General features: G+C 39.3%; 3 pseudogenes; all 3 read left to right on the forward strand.

Moving 5' to 3' along the window:
- Positions 1-212: 212 nt before the first annotated feature.
- Positions 213-330, forward strand: LOC135534514 (5S ribosomal RNA; annotated as a pseudogene).
- A 1,409-nt stretch (positions 331-1,739) lies between these two features.
- On the forward strand, positions 1,740-1,857 carry LOC135534518 (5S ribosomal RNA; annotated as a pseudogene).
- Positions 1,858-3,512: 1,655 nt separating this feature from the next.
- On the forward strand, positions 3,513-3,630 carry LOC135534512 (5S ribosomal RNA; annotated as a pseudogene).
- Positions 3,631-5,406: the final 1,776 nt, after the last annotated feature.

Genomic DNA, 5,406 nt, shown 5'->3' on the forward strand with positions numbered 1-5,406 from the left:
TGTAGCCATAATATGTAGCACAGAATAAGATAAAATACACACTAGCCTTAGTTTTATTTATTTCCAACCATTTCAAATTTTGTGAGAAAAACTGATTTGCAATTTCTTCCACTTTTTGAGTGATACAAAGATGCTTATCTAATGGTGAAAATGCAACAGCTGTTAATCAGACTCACTTTGACTTTATATAGTGCACCAAGAGAAAGTTTCTTGCTTACGACCACACCGGCCTGAGTACGCCTGATCTCGTTGATCTCAGAAGCTAAGCAGGGTCGGGCCTGGTTAGTACTTGGATTTAAGACCACTTGGGAATACCAGGTGCTGTAAGCTTTTTATCACTGCCTTGTGGAATTTCAACTCTTTGTCAGTTTTTTCCACAAGACTGAAATATGTGCCCTCGCTTTGAAATAAGTAAGCAAGGTTAGTTTGTATTTCATCCAACCATCTGTGCTACAAATTATGGCTACAGTATATTTAATTTCTTCCACTTTTTGAGTGACACAAAGATGCTTATCGAAATGGTGAAAATGCAACAGCTGTTAATCAGACTCACTTTGACTTTATATAGTGTACCAATAATATGTAGCACAGATTGTTGGATGAAATAACACAAGCCTTAGTACTTATGGGAGAAGCGAGTGAATACCAGGTGCTGTAAGCTTTTTATCACTGCCTTGTGAAATTTCAACTCTTTGTCAGTTTTTTCCCACAAGACTGAAATATGTGCCCTCGCTTTGAAATAAGTAAGCAAGGTTAGTTTGTATTTCATCCAACAATCTGTGCTACAAATTATGGCTACAGTATATGCAATTTCTTCCACTTTTTGAGTGACACAAAGATGCTTATCTAATGGTGAAAATGCAACAGCTGTTAATCAGACTCACTTTGACTGTAGCCATAATATGTAGCACAGATTGTTGGATGAAATACACACAAGCCTTGTACTTATTTCAAAGCTGGGAATGCACCAGGTGCTGTAAGCTTTTTTATCACTGCCTTGTGAAATTTCAACTCTTTGTCAGTTTTTTCCCACAAGACTGAAATATGTGCCCTCGCTTTGAAATAAGTAAGCCAAGGTTAGTTTGTATTTCATCCAACAATCTGTGCTACAAATTATGGCTACAGTATATTTAATTTCTTCCACTTTTTGAGTGACACAAAGATGCTTATCTAATGGTGAAAATGCAACAGCTGTTAATCAGACTCACTTTGACTGTTATATATGTAGCACAGATTGTTGGATGAAATACACACAAGCCTTGCTTACTTATTTCAAAGCTAAGTGCGGGCCAGTACTTGGATGCTGGGAATACCAGGTGCTGTTTTATCACTGCCTTGTGAAATTTCAACTCTTTGTCAGTTTTTTCCCACAAGACTGAAATATGTGCCCTCGCTTTGAAATAAGTAAGCCAAGGTTAGTTTGTATTTCATCCAACAATCTGTGCTACAAATTATGGCTACAGTATATGCAATTTCTTCCACTTTTTGAGTGACACAAAGATGTTTATCTAATGGTGAAAATGCAACAGCTGTTAATCAGACTCACTTTGACTGTAGCCATAATATGTAGCACAGATTGTTGGATGAAATACACACACTTATTTAAGACATATTTGCTGATTTGCAATTTCTTCCACTTTTTGAGTGATACAAAGATGCTTATCTAATGGTGAAAATGCAACAGCTGTTAATCAAGACTCACTTTGACTTTATATAGTGCACCAAGAGAAAGTTTCTTCGCTTACGACCACACCAGCCTGAGTACGCCTGATCTCGTTGTTCTCAGAAGCTAAGCAGGGTCGGGCCTGGTTAGTATTGGATTGTAAGACCACTTGGGAATACCAGGTGCTGTAAGCTTTTTGTCACTGCCTTGTGAAATTTCAACTCTTTGTCAGTTTTTTCCCACAAGACTGAAATATGTGCCCTCGCTTTGAAATAAGTAAGCAAGGTTAGTTTGTATTTCATCCAACAATCTGTGCTACAAATTATGGCTACAGTATATTTAATTTCTTCCACTTTTTGAGTGACACAAAGATGCTTATCTAATGGTGAAAATGCAACAGCTGTTAATCAGACTCACTTTGACTATAGTGCCAAATATGTAGCACAGATTGTTGGATGAAATACACACAAGCCTTGTTTACTTATGGGAGACCGCGAGGAATACCAGGTGCTGTAAGCTTTTTTATCACTGCCTTGTGAAATTTCAACTCTTTGTCAGTTTTTTCCCACAAGACTGAAATATGTGCCCTCGCTTTGAAATAAGTAAGCAAGGTTAGTTTGTATTTCATCCAACAATCTGTGCTACAAATTATGGCTACAGTATATTTAATTTCTTCCACTTTTTGAGTGACACAAAGATGCTTATCTAATGGTGAAAATGCAACAGCTGTTAATCAGACTCACTTTGACTGTAGCCATAATATGTAGCACAGATTGTTGGATGAAATACACACAAGCCTTGCTTACTTATTTCAAAGCGAGTGCACCAGGTGCTGTAAGCTTTTTTATCACTGCCTTGTGAAATTTCAACTCTTTGTCAGTTTTTTCCCACAAGACTGAAATATGTGCCCTCGCTTTGAAATAAGTAAGCAAGGTTAGTTTGTATTTCATCCAACAATCTGTGCTACAAATTATGGCTACAGTATATGCAATTTCTTCCACTTTTTGAGTGACACAAAGATGTTTATCTAATGGTGAAAATGCAACAGCTGTTAATCAGACTCACTTTGACTGTAGCCATAATATGTAGCACAGATTGTTGGATGAAATACACACTAGCCTTGCTTATTTATTTCAAAGTGAGTGCACATATTTCAGTTTTGTGAGAAAATTATGGCTGATTTGCAATTTCTTCCACTTTTTGAGTGATACAAAGATGCTTATCTAATGGTGAAAATGCAACAGCTGTTAATCAGACTCACTTTGACTTTATATAGTGCACCAAGAGAAAGTTTCTTACTTACGACCATACCAGCCTGAGTACGCCTGATCTCGTTGTTCTCAGAAGCTAAGCAGGGTCGGGCCTGGTTAGTATTCGGATTGTAAGACCACTTGGGAATACCAGGTGCTGTAAGCTTTTTTATCACTGCCTTGTGAAATTTCAACTCTTTGTCAGTTTTTTCCCACAAGACTGAAATATGTGCCCTCGCTTTGAAATAAGTAAGCAAGGTTAGTTCGTATTTCATCCAACAATCTGTGCTACAAATTATGGCTACAGTATATGCAATTTCTTCCACTTTTGAGTGACACAAAGATGTTTATCTAATGGTGAAAATGCAACAGCTGTTAATCAGACTCACTTTGACTGTAGCCATAATATAGCACAGATTTTGGATTCACAGCCTTGCTTACTTATTTGTGCACATATTTCAGTCTTGTGAGAAAAAACTGATTTGGCAATTTCTTCCACTTTTTGAGTGACACAAAGATGCTTATCTAATGGTGAAAATGCAACAGCTGTTAATCAGACTCACTTTGACTTTATATAGTGCACCAAGAGAAAGTTTCTTACTTACGACCATACCAGCCTGAGTACTCCTGATCTCGTTGTTCTCAGAAGCTAAGCAGGGTCGGGCCTGGTTAGTATTGGATTGTAAGACCACTTGGGAATACCAGGTGCTGTAAGCTTTTTATCACTGCCTTGTGAAATTTCAACTCTTTGTCAGTTTTTTCCCACAAGACTGAAATATGTGCCCTCGCTTTGAAATAAGTAAGCAAGGTTAGTTTGTATTTCATCCAACAATCTGTGCTACAAATTATGTCTACAGTATATTTAATTTCTTCCACTTTTTGAGTGACACAAAGATGCTTATCTAATGGTGAAAATGCAACAGCTGTTAATCAGACTCACTTTGACTGTAGCCATAATAAGAGCACAGATTGTTGGATGAACCACACCGGCCTGAACGCCTTGCTTACTTATTTCGGAAAAGCAGTCGGGCCTGGTTAGTACCAGGTACCAGGTGCTGTAAGCTTTTTTATCACTGCCTTGTGAAATTTCAACTCTTTGTCAGTTTTTTCCACAAGACTGAAATATGTGCCCTCGCTTTGAAATAAGTAAGCAAGGTTAGTTTGTATTTCATCCAACAATCTGTGCTACAAATTATGGCTACAGTATATGCAATTTCTTCCACTTTTTGAGTGACACAAAGATGTTTATCTAATGGTGAAAATGCAACAGCTGTTAATCAGACTCACTTTGACTGTAGCCATAATATGTAGCACAGATTGTTGGATGAAATACACACAAGCCTTGCTTACTTATGGGGAAAGCTGGGAATACCAGGTGCTGTAAGCTTTTTTATCACTGCCTTGTGAAATTTCAACTCTTTGTCAGTTTTTTCCCACAAGACTGAAATATGTGCCTCGCTTTGAAATAAGTAAGCCAAGGTTAGTTTGTATTTCATCCAACAATCTGTGCTACAAATTATGGCTACAGTATATGCAATTTCTTCCACTTTTTGAGTGACACAAAGATGTTTATCTAATGGTGAAAATGCAACAGCTGTTAATCAGACTCACTTTGACTGTAGCCATAATATGTAGCACAGATTGTTGGATGAAATACACACTAGCCTTGCTTATTTATTTCAAAGTGAGTGCACATATTTCTGTTATGTACTTGAGTGAAGACCCAAAAGCGGTTTTAACAGAAAACAGAGTTCTTTAATGAAAAAACAGGAATGGCATAAATCCTCTTCCAACGTTGACAATGGAACAAAAAGAACGTAGTATAGTGCAGGATGCACCTGCCAGGCAGACTCCGACAGGATAGGACAAGGTGGAAGCAAACGAGACGACAGCTTGCTTCTGGCATCAAAAACACAAACAAGAATCAGACACTGAAAGTAGCAGGAACAGAGAGAGAAATAGAGACCTAATCAGAGGGGAAGAGAGAACAGGTGTGAAAGAGTGAATGAGCTAGTTAGGGGAGATGTAGAACAGCTGAAGAATGAGAGACAGAGAAGGTAACCTAAAAAGACCAGCAGAGAGAGACAGAGTGAAGAGAAAGGACAGGAACAGACATAACAAGACATGACAGTACCCCCCCACTCACCGAGCGCCTCCTGGCGCACTCGAGGAGGAAACCTGGCGGCAACGGAGGAAATCATCGATCAGCGAACGGTCCAGCACGTCCCGAGAGGGAACCCAACTCCTCTCCTCAGGATCGTTTGGGTCGTACCCCTCCCAATCCACTAGGTACTGATGACCACGGCCCCGAGGGCGCATGTCCAAAATCTTACGAACCCTGTAGATGGGTGCGCCCTCGACAAGGATGGGGGGGAGGGACGAGCGGGGCGCGAAGAACGGGCTTAACACAGGAGACATGGAAGACCGGGTGAACGCGACGAAGATAGCGCGGGAGAAGAAGTCGCACTGTGACAGGATTAATGACCTGGGAAA

The sequence above is a fragment of the Oncorhynchus masou genome, unplaced genomic scaffold, assembly GCF_036934945.1.
Source record: "Oncorhynchus masou masou isolate Uvic2021 unplaced genomic scaffold, UVic_Omas_1.1 unplaced_scaffold_3507, whole genome shotgun sequence".
In the NCBI taxonomy this organism is placed as follows: domain Eukaryota; kingdom Metazoa; phylum Chordata; class Actinopteri; order Salmoniformes; family Salmonidae; genus Oncorhynchus; species Oncorhynchus masou.